General features: G+C 39.0%; 1 pseudogene; it reads left to right on the forward strand.

Annotated features, from left to right (window-relative positions):
* Nucleotides 1-5,011: 5,011 nt before the first annotated feature.
* On the forward strand, nt 5,012-7,195 carry LOC135714473 (uncharacterized; annotated as a pseudogene).
* The last annotated feature ends 4,807 nt before the right edge of the window (nt 7,196-12,002 follow it).

Raw genomic sequence — 12,002 nt, forward strand, 5'->3', positions numbered from 1 at the left:
TAAGGAATATTCTAGCGGACTTGCAGTCTTTTCTAAATTAAAGTATACATCCCAAGGAACATTTTAAGCCAAAAAAAATGCATTTTTTTTTTTTTGAAAAATCAAAGTGTACTCCCCTCTTAAGGTTTTTTTTTTAAATTCACATTCGAGCTCCATAAGGGTTTGGAACTCGGGTCTAATTTCGTAACATTATTTTCAAAAGTTTTTTTTTTTTCGTCAGGGCAGCGAATCGCTTTTTAATTTGTTTATGGCAAACCTCGTCAGATAACATCCATGGCAGGATCGCGTGTTCTTTGATATTGCCTCCTACAGACATTTTTCAGACAGATCAAGAGTTGAAGATCGTCGTCTATTATAATTGAATTGAATTTAACCTCGTATTTTGGTACTGAGGCAGCTCTTGCTTCAATTATAGAAGCAGTCAGATATTCAAGAGCATAATTAACATCATCTTTGGTTTGCAAAGGAATGTTCGGATCAAAGCTATATTACATAAAAGTTCGATATTGCTGTCGATCAATATTGATCGAGAGCATTGGCCTTTTCAACTGAGATTAAGAGCAAGAATTGATTTGAATTCTGATTAAGAGGGGATGGACCTCGGCTTTGCCATTTTCCAGAATGGCTTAGCACAATCTGGGGGAGAGCGAATCTTGTTTGCAAAATAGATATTTCTTAGATCCACCATCCTGGCTTGCATGATTTTGTTTAAACGGTTGCAATTGGTCTTCAGGTTAGGCAGCCCAGTACGCTGGTACTGCCTACGAATGGTGTTGCGGAGTCTAATGAGGTCTTTAGTGGGCCTGTCAAGGTTCAGAGTATTACTCACCTGTCTGGATACTGTCACATGTTGCTCTCAGGCCCGGGAAATTGCTTCATCCACGGAGCTAATCAAAAACCGTTAAAAGCTGGCCCTTTTATACTGAGCAGCTTCGTCGAAGACTGCAAACCGATTGGAAGCACACCCACGGCCATGCTTGGCATGCACAGTTGTGCACACCAACTGCTCATTTGCTAATAACTTTTCGCTCAGTTGTTGAAATTTTTTTTCTTTAAAGTAATTGATAAATTAGAATCATAGCTTACTATCGATATGCAAAGAGTAGGTAAATCCTTACATTTGAATGAATGTTTACACTTTAAGTCCGAGATGTGCAACCAGCATTTCTCCCTTCATTTTTACAACGCAAAAACAAATACAGTTTGTTTCTAGAATTAAAATCATCTTTTTTACGTATCAATAACAAGCTTAAACTCTATACTATCTACTACTTCAAAAAGAACTATGTTTTGTCAACCGTGTTCAAAGTTATTAACAAATGAGCAGTTCGTGACCAAAACTGTGTATGGCAAGCATGCCCACGGCGCTAGACGTTTTGCACATCGTTTTGTCCACGCTACCGCGTTCGCTGCCCCAGTAAGAGTCATTCATCGTGAGTACTTAGTCATGTTGTTAACGAAGCTCAATTAATGCATTTGTGGGGGGTTTCTTTTATTGCGCGAGTTAACAACCGACGCTCCCAATCACATTTCATGTGGAAATTCCGTGTGCCACCGTTGTTGGCAACAATGACGAAGCGATCGTTCTGCTTGCTAAATTTCGGTAAAACTCCAAACCCCATGGTCTACTAGATGGCTCAAATTATGAACGTTACTCGATACATAATCTGCTCCATAAAAGTCTTTGAAGTGATAAAGAAAATGCATAAGCATCATGTTAGCCAAATCCAATAGATCACTGTAGCATTTTGATGAACAAATTTATGGCACAAAAATAGGAAAGGAAATGCTCATAAACCTCTGATGAGAGGATTGGCTTAAGAACAACTATTGACGCATAGTTCAGGAAGGTACGAAACTCGAGGCCTTTCCAATGTTTTATGCAATCTAGTCCTCGAAGGGCCCGATGGATCTCACGTGGCATTCTGAGCTGCAGTAGTCTTTTGGAGACATTAACTACGACACTAGCGGGCCACTTTGTACTAAGGTTTCACGTCACGCCATCGCAACAAGAGCTTTTTCTTAATACCCAAGTCTATTAGGTGTAGAAAGTCTCCATCCAGTCTCAAGAGCGGAGTTTCAATCTTGTGATGTGAAGCATATTTTTTGTTCATGAAGTCAATATCAGTCCTCGGCGGACATCTTGCCCGAGGGAAATGGTTAGTGTGAGATACGTAGGAATATTCGCTGGTTGTGGTTCATTTCTGATATCCGTTTTGAGCATTAAAGTAAGCAGTACCTGAAATAGCAGTTTGAATGAAGAGTATGATTAAATAAAATGCTTGCAAATAACCTTCGATGAAAGCTCTTGCAGGAGAATCTCAAACGAAACATCTTAAAACCACTGTAATTTTGTGACCATTAGTAATAATTCCTTCTTGGCAAACTCACTCCATATCATCAACAAATGGCGTTAAAAAAGAAACGACATTCGACGGTTTTTGCTTGCTTCCATAAATTCCGACGATCATGGGATCAACTTGGGGAACTCTTCAATATTGATCAAAATTGGCCAGAATTCATCCTTGACCGGTAGACCATCGATATTGATCTTCAGCGAAATAGTTAGCGGCTTACTGATTTCCGAAAGTACCCTTTCGATGCATGTTTTGACACCTTGGTGCCAGTATTGTCCATTCTCCATATGAATAAGCTCCACACACTGGACTGTTTTTAATAATGTTCTTGGATCGCGTGGCAAGACATTCGATAGCCGATTGTTCAAAATTGAAAGAAGCTCCTTCAATGCGGACTGCCGAATGTTGTTTTTAACCGCCCAGAACTGAACAGGCGCAGGTTGGCGAATGTTTCATCTTCCGGTTCGGGTTCATCATACTTTTCCTCACAATCAGGAATTTTCCAGCGTTGCGATGTTTCCATAAGAAGTGATGATAGTACAAAACGTTGGGGGGTTAGAATCTCTGGAGCTGCCTTCGTGACATCCGCAGAAAATACTGGAGAACTGGTTTTTTGACTGGAGCTACTGGTGGAAGGTTCCGGCTTAAGCACTTTATTATTCAGAAATGGGCTCATGTTCACTATTTTGTAAAAATTCTTCTTTATTACATTTCGCTTGTAAGTGCCGGAAGTCTTAATTCTTTTCCATGAATCCATGTTGAAAAAAATAAAAATTTACTGACAAGGGTTGTTTACAATTTTCGACAAGTTGGAACTGAATATTTTATTACTGTTTTAAAATAGATGTTTCACAGCCAACTAGTTTTATTGTGGGTGCCTATAAATCAACATTAGGTTGATGGGTTTTATAAGAGCAATTCAAATCGGGGTTTTCAGGCCCTTCAAAGCAGTCATAAAACCATTCATATATAAGAATAGCATAAGCTTCAGTTGGTTTTATAATTGGTTTTATCATGGTTTTATGTATAGCTTTAAGTTTTTTTAAGGCTTACATTTTGTGGAATTGCGTATGACTGGCATAAAACTATAGGAAATGGTTGTTGCTGCAATAAAACCTTAATAAAATTTAAATAAAAAACCAACCAGCTCTAGATTTGTTACTTGGGAAGCGACGGACTCAACCACCGTGGGACACATTATGCCGACTCAGGACTTTGGAAACCGTGGCCAAGTTATTGGTTTGATACAGATATAATTTGTTTGATAAAATGAATTCAGTCTTGATTACAGACTCGAAGTGGTCGATTTTTTTGAAAGAAATCATGGAACATTCACCAGAAATTTTTCACATTTTACTCGACTTGTAAAAGTAACAGTTGTTCAATCAGCACAGATACATTTCGGAAATGGTCAATCGACAGGGACACGGAGGATTCTATAACAGATTTGCATAAGAAAACACAACCCAGTCAACAATTTGGTCCGTATAATTAAATATATGCATATGTATATACAACATACTAAAATCGTAAATAATGCATAGAAAGCCTATTTGCCCACCAAAGTGGAGGCCATATGCGTACTTAACGAAATAAGTTGCATTGAAATTGATTTCATCTGATATGATACATGATGACTTGTGATGTCAAAGCACATGAATTACAATTTAGTTTGTGATTGTTTATTTTTTATATGATACTATGTGACATCGCTGTGATATTATTTACGACTAATTATGGCGTTGAAAATTAAAAAAAAATTACGTTAATACTCATGAATGGGATGGACACTACGTTATGTTTGTGTAAGATGAAGTTTTATTATTTGTAGCAAATGTGAAACTTTATTTTTAATGACTTATTATATAGCTTGAACATGGATTTGAATCCTCACCGGACCAGTGTTGGGTCCGCACAATAACACCGCACCAAATCTGAAAGATGTTCAGATTAAAATTTTATTCATAGATGTACATGATTTAACTAGTTCTAAAAATAGACCATGATTTTCCTTATACGACATTTACCATATTCCCTTCAGCGTGAAATACAATATATCGACACATCATTGACTCTAACCTGGCAGATAACACATTTGCAATCGTATTTGTTTTCAAAGTATCTCTTTACCAATAATCTGATTTTGTTCACACATCCCTACGATATAATGTGATTCAAATTAAACGTAATTATGAATGTGTGTTCCATAACTAACAGTGATGCCGATTTTCATATAAACATGTTCACAATGGTTTCTGTATATAATGTTGAATTTTTGATGATTTAATTACATTATGAAAGCAGAACTCTGAATTTATTCAAATGTATAATAAGTTTTGTGAAATGCATAAATCAATGCCTCTACAATCGTAAGACACATCCATTTAAAATAATTGATAAATTTACTCAACTGGAAATTACCATAAATAATATTGGCAGCTCTGACAAATCGAAGTAAATAAATTAAGTTGAATCGGCGCCGTTTTTTGCAGCAATGTTTCATCCTTGTTTGTTTCCGAGTGTGTTTTAATTTGATCAATCCCGAGAAGGTAAGCATCATTATCGAATCGTGAAAAAGTATAAATTCAAATCATTTTAATTGATTTCAGATGTTTTCTGTTGTCCAGTTCATCGAAAACCAAAAATTCAAAGTGATGGCTGTGCCATCTGGATGGGTGAAGAAAAGTTTTCTGTTTTGGCCAAAACTCCCGAATGTGAAGATTGAAGCCCTGCGTGTCAGCGGACTGGAGTATAATGGACCCACAAAAAAGATTGCTGTTATTGTTTACAAAACATTCAAAGAACATCACCTGGCGGAAGGAGCAGCTGAGGAGCTCTCGAAGCGGGAAGTATCCGATGTAGATAGCAAGCCGACCAAAAAGCCGAAGCCAGTAACCTCGAAAGATTACAACATGATGGTGCAAGGTAAGCTAGACGTTTTTACAGGTTTTTGGTAGTGCAAATGAATAAAAACAAATCCAACCTTTCAGATTGTAGTCGTAAGAAGCGGAAAGTTCTTTCGGACGCTAATGAAAATTCAGCAAAACATGGAAACCAGCACTGCATCCTCAGGCCACTATACTCGTGCATGATGATGACGTTCCTGATGAGAATTTGGACACTGCTGAACTCTTACAACCAAATGCTGCTTTTGCAAAGATTCCAAGCACCCTGGCTCCTGGGCATCCTGGTACCATGTCATCCAGGTATCAAAACGTTTCTCCGTATCTACTCCCAACTGCTGCTGCGATTGTGCATCGAAATGCTGGTACTGCTCCTGCGCTTTCCAATGTTACTACTGCTCCTGATACTGTTGCTGAGCTTATGCCTTCGGCTGAAAACTTGAACGCTGCTGCTCTTCTACATCCGACTGCTGCTACTATGCAATCCGTTCAACCTAATCCTGCTCTCGTTATGCAGTCGAATATCGCCTCCGTCGTACTGCCAATTTCAGTTCAGTCAGTGCAACAAGTTAAGCAGTCATGTTCCAATGGACCAGCTACCTATCACAACTAAGATGTTGACGGGTATTTTATTAAGATATTGGTTGTAAATAAGGATTGGACATCTACTTTTTCTTTTTTTATTACAGGATCGTCTCCAACACATCCGGTAGAATATGATTCTGAGCCCCTATACGTAGATCAGGATGGTGTCATGTATTTTAAGCCTTCAGTTGAGAACGCCAACATGGCCAACCTTCAAATAGCAGGTAAATGCAGGGGCAGGGGTGTGAATTATTGCAACAATAACAGTGGTTAATTATTTTTCTTAAATTTGATAGGATCGATGAGCTACGAACAGATGAAGGCTGACTTGAAGGTGTTCATCGAAGCGACTGTTTAGAAAGTGGTTGAAACAATTTTTCAAATCAACTTTGCCCGCTTTGCTGCCTCGTTGGAAATTGAAAGAAAAGATAATTCAAAAAAACTGAAACCTGGTGATTCGGTGGAGAGGCATTCCCGTATCAACACTGAAGACGAGCTAATCCAGTGGAACATAAAGCTAAACAACGAAGAGTTGTGTCGAAAATATGTAGGTACCTTTCTCTTTGAAAAAAATATATATACCGTTCCGATTCAAATTTCGGACGATTCAAATTTCGGACACTTTCATTTTTAATTAAATATTACATCCAGTTAGAAACAAAGTAATAATGTTAGATGATCGTGGAGGGCACTAGTCAAAAAAAATTAAAATTTACAAGACATGTGGATAATATTCGACCGAGATAATCAACTTTTAAAAGTGTCCGAAATTCGAGTTTAAGTGTCCGAAATTTGAATCGGCACGGTATAAACGCATTTAAAAATTATTCTTTTCAGTTGCAATACTTTTCGAAAATTATCATCCCCGGTGCCTACAACGACAAAGGTGACAACGCTTGCTACACCGTAGTCGATTGCCTGTTCACTCGTGAATTTTGGACGAAGATGACATGGACTGGAATCAGCCGCAGCAATAAAGCGAAAAGGGGTTTCCGTGAATATGGAAATGTGACCCAACTTCTTTGCAGTATTGTACAGATTGGAGATCCATCGTATACTGCAAATAAACTGGAGATGTTTTGTCGAAATCGCTTGTTTCGCTATTGCAAATCCCGGTCCACCAATCGTCAGCTTCGTAAGTCAGCATGTAGACAACGACACGGCCACAAGTCTAACGCACCTACTGTCGACACAGCAAACGAGGAGATTTCACGAAACTCGAATGACACTGATGTTTCCGAAAACGTCAAACAGGATGCTGGTGATAGTTCGGATGGTGAAAGCGAAGAGGATGAAGTAGAGTCAAACAGCGGAGGAAGTGAAACCGGAAGTAGGACTGAAGATGAATGATTTTATGATTGATTGTTGAAAATATGAGGAGTGAACAGAATATTATTTTTTTCAATCCATTGTTATCTGTAACATAAAACAAATAAATAAAAATGAACAAGCAAAAGACACAACAAATACATTTTTAAATACTTTATTTGATAGCAACGATTTCACAATTGAATCTTCGTCACTGAATAGTATGGATTAAAGGTATAAAAACCACCCCTTCGTTTCTGATGAGTGGCACTAATTTGCAAAAAAGGTTATTGCTTTTATAATAACTTGTTTTAGATAAGTTTCCTGAATTAAGCTTCGTAATATAAATATGAAGAAACGATGATTTGAACGGTTTTTGGAAGAAATCGCATTTAAACTTAACTTTCTGACCGTCAATGAGCAATTCTGTTTCTTTATGTATACTTCCTGAAAAGCCTACTAGTTCAAATTGTTTTGTTAAAAACCATTTGTCTTTAAAATCATTGCAAAGCGTAAAATTTGAAAATATTAATTTATTTTTTGGTCTTTTTTGTTCAACTGTTACATGAAATGGTTTCTGATTTGTGAAAACTTTGCAGTTTTGGAGCTAGCAGCAATCATTGACTCTGATATTCTAGCTGCAACTTGCGCCAATGGATTAGGCCCTGTTCGAACTAACTTTTTTAAGGAATGCATGTAGTTTTCGAATGGATACGCAGAGAGACATGGTAACGGTCCAAAATGTTCAACTTCATCGACTATGTGACATAGGTTATGAACATTGCTAGTTACGTATTCAACACCGTATAATGATTTATAGTTTTCAATGAAATCCAGCAGTAATGATCTAGCTACTGGAATAAGATTCCCGTATTTGTGAGCGGAACAAATTCGAACTGCACAAAAAAGGAAAATAAAGTGGTCATAGTATTTCTCATGGAGGTAATCTTTCAGCAAAACTATGCCAACATAGTTCAAAAAATGTCAGTACTCCAGTCCTTTCCAAAGAGCAACATAGTCTAATGACCGCATTTGGCGTTGAATTTCGTTAGGAAATTTAATATTAACTAGAATATTGGATATTTCCTTCTTCTGAGCACAACTCCACTTTGTATTCCTGGACATCGAACCCGTACGCCAACTAGTAAGAAGTTTTTTCATCACACCTAGTTCTAGCAAATGCAATGGATCTCCTACAATGACATCTCTAATCATATCAATTGGTAATTTTACCAATGGTGTGCTATTTCGCTGATGGTTTGGATATGCCATCGAACGGAATTCTTCGTCAGTTCTTTTTGGTGCATCTAATTGTGGATATGTCATGGTCCTTGAAATGTGGCTGTATCGGCCTTTTGTAGTACATTTTATACAACCATATTTCCCATTGAAGTTTATTACACCTTTGATGAATGATCTGGCTGGGGTGTCGCATATGAAGCAACGAATGTTAATCGTTATTTTGTGTCCATTTATGGCGATTCAGGATTCCAACAGCGGAAGGAGTTCGTCAATAAAGGGATTTAAGAATTCATTATTATCTTTCGGTTTTCCAGTGCCATAGAATATTCCTACGACGATTGGCTGAATGGTAGGAAACTCGTGGATATTGCATAAGATTGGCCAGAAATTCTTCGTTGTGCTTTTGTAGATGGGTAAACCGTCGATGTTTACATTAACCGAAACAGACATAGGAGTTGTTATATCACAGAATATTCTCTTGAAGCACATCTCGAACCCTTGGTGCCAATATTGACCATGTTCGCCCATTGCACGAATTTGCAAGTTTCTTGGTGTCCTCATGATTGAACGCGGATCTTTTGGAAGATCTAGTCCTAGGTTAGTATTGAGTACATCTATGAGTGATTTCAACGCTAACTGTAAAATTTGATGATCAGTTGACCACTTTCGAATATCGGAAACGATATTTCTTTCGACTACAAATTCATATTAGAAAAGAAGTTACAAGTATAAAAGCATATTGTACGTTTACCTTCATGGTCATGTTCATGAGTAAACATATTTTCATCGTGCGTATCAATGCCTTCTGTGAGATTTTGAACAACTTCTGGTACACTAGTATGGTAAGTGGTATTCACGACACTATCCTGATCGTTGGTATTGACGAAATTAGTATTTAAGAAAGCTTCCTTATAAAGATCACGATGTTTTCTTAGCAAGCGACTGTAAGTACCACGTTTTCTTATTTTCTTCAACTTGTTTTTCGTAATTATGTTAAACATGTTAACGCCTCGTAGTTGTAACAGTTATGACGGTTACTTCTCATATACACAAATGAAATCAACAACAACAAGTGTTGCGGCTAATAGTGTACTTAATTGTAGATGAAACTTTAATTCGAATTATATATGATGACTTGTCAACTTAGTTAAGATTATCGCTGTATCATAATATGATCTTGAGCACTTATTGTCCTATGACTATATATCATTCATTAAACGATTGTTTTAGGATTTTCCGAGTACATGTGCGGATTTCAAGTATACTTCAAAACGGATCCATATATAAAGTCGTTTTAAAATCAGTTATGATCGTTAGATTGATTTTTTTATTACAACAAATGTACTTCGTTTCGAAGGATATACAATTCTGATTTAGTGTTTATTCATTTACGATTTGAAATATGCATTCATATACGATATCTGGTTATCTGGGAAGCTCCTACCTCACGCTTTCACGTGTCGGATGATGACTGCCAGTATATGCCCATATATGTGCTGGTAGCGGGGTGCGGGCAATGTCATCACGATTAACCCATATCGTGATGATAGCAAGGCTGAGGAGGTGCGAATCGTCGAGCGTCTTTCCACCAAGAGGTGCGGCTCGAACAGCGTCTGTCTGGGATCCAGCGGCTGAAAAAGAAATGCTGTATTGTGTCAGCTAAATCCAAGATGGCAGCCCCATCAACACGATGTAGGTATCGCGACCCTGGTACGGTAGCATACTGAATTATAAAAGTACTGAGTAAAATTAAGTAAGAAGACAACTGACCCAACGGCAACGAAATAAGGACAATGAATGGAAACTCGGTTCTTGGAATGTCAGAACGTTAAATGAACGTGGACGAGTGGCCCGTGAACTGCAAAAGGTGAATGTGAGTGTGGCTGCTATTCAAGAAGTACGGTGGCTTAGATCTGGAGAACGTGAATTCAGGGCGGTAGATCCTATCGCCAACACATCGTTCAAATACCATATCTACTACAGTGGTGGCGATAGAGTAGAACACGGAGTTGGTTTCGTAGTGATTGGGATGAAGCGGGTTATGCGGTGGAAACCGGTTAGCGAGCGCATCTGCGTTTTGAGGATTCGTGGCAAATTCTTACAACCTGATCAACATCTACGCATCGACTAACGATAAATCCGATGACGTGAAGGACGCGTTTTATTAAAGCCTGGATAAAACCTATGATGAGTGCCCTAACCACGACGCGAAGATTGTTATCGGAGATGCAAACGCGCAGGTCGGAAGAGAGGAATTCTTTCGCCCAATCAGTGGAACAGAGAGCCTTCACTCTGCAACGAATGATAATGGCCTGAAGCTGATAAACTTCGCTGCTGCTTGTGATATGGCCATCAGTAGCACCCACTTTGCACGCAAGGATATCCGAAAGCACACCTGGAGACACCCTAATGACGAAACTTGCTCCCAGATCGACCACGTGTTGGTGGATGGTCGGCATTTCTCGAATGTCGTAGATGTCAGGACCTTCAGGGGTCCTAATATCGACTCGGATCACTACCTCGTTGTCGCGAAAATTCGAGCGCGTCTATCGACCGTTACGAGTTCGAGAAACCGAAGATCTATGCGTTTCAACATCCAGCATTTGACAGTAGATGGTGTTGCTGCAGAGTACCACCAGAAGCTGAATGAGCGGATAGCGGAAATCAACATGAACGAGAATCTCAACAATCTCTGGGAAGCTGTCCACGGAGCGGTGAGCACAACAGCACGAGAGGTGATAGGTACAGCTCAGAGGCGCCCCCGGAACGGGTGGTTTGACGAGGAGTGCCAGCGAGTGACAGAGGAGAAGAACGTCGCTAGAAGCCGGATGTTGGTGTCTGGTACCCGTCAGCACAGAGAGCGGTACAGGGTAGCAAGGTCAGCCGAGAAACGAACCCATCGCAGGAAAAAAAGGCAGTACGAGGAACGCGTTATTGCTGAGGCGCAAACAAGTATGGAGCAGAATGATATGCGAAGGTTTTACGCAACTGTCAATGGCGTGAGGAGTAAGACAGCGCCGTCTCCCGCCATGTGCTATGACCGTGAAGCAGAGATGCCAGATTTGTTTCTATGCAATTCCGTAGACTTATTCAAATCTACGGATATCTACGGATTTTTTTAGTCGAAGGCCCCATTATTTTTAGTTCTTAAGTGATATTTTACGTTAAATGATAAATTGAAAAAACTTTTGAAAAAACTACTAGGGACAGCCCTTTGGGGTTGTACGCAATGGTGACGTTGGATTACGTGGTCGTATATAATAAAGTTATTTTTTAACTGCGGCAGGACTTGTGTTTTGTGTGGGAATGGGAATTTGATCGGAGTTCTCTCTGTTTATACTCTTTAGTGTGACTATGATTTCCCTGAAAAGAAGCTTTTGATATGAAGTTTAGTTGGGACATGTTCAGAAATTTATCGCTTTTGGAAAATCTTAGTGACCCTGAAAAGGGCCGATGGTAGTACAGGTATGAATACCATGATACTGTTGCACCTGAAGTTTTTGACATACTTTCACTGATTGCTTCCCGGGGATCCTTGTTCAGCCATAGCAAGATGTGCGCGTGAGGACTTCCACGGTGCTGAAATTCAATCGTGTCAACCAGCTTG

This window comes from Ochlerotatus camptorhynchus, unplaced genomic scaffold, assembly GCF_037179485.1.
Source record: "Ochlerotatus camptorhynchus isolate MF236.1 unplaced genomic scaffold, CSIRO-AGI_Acam_v1.1 ptg000648l, whole genome shotgun sequence".
Taxonomy (NCBI): domain Eukaryota; kingdom Metazoa; phylum Arthropoda; class Insecta; order Diptera; family Culicidae; genus Ochlerotatus; species Ochlerotatus camptorhynchus.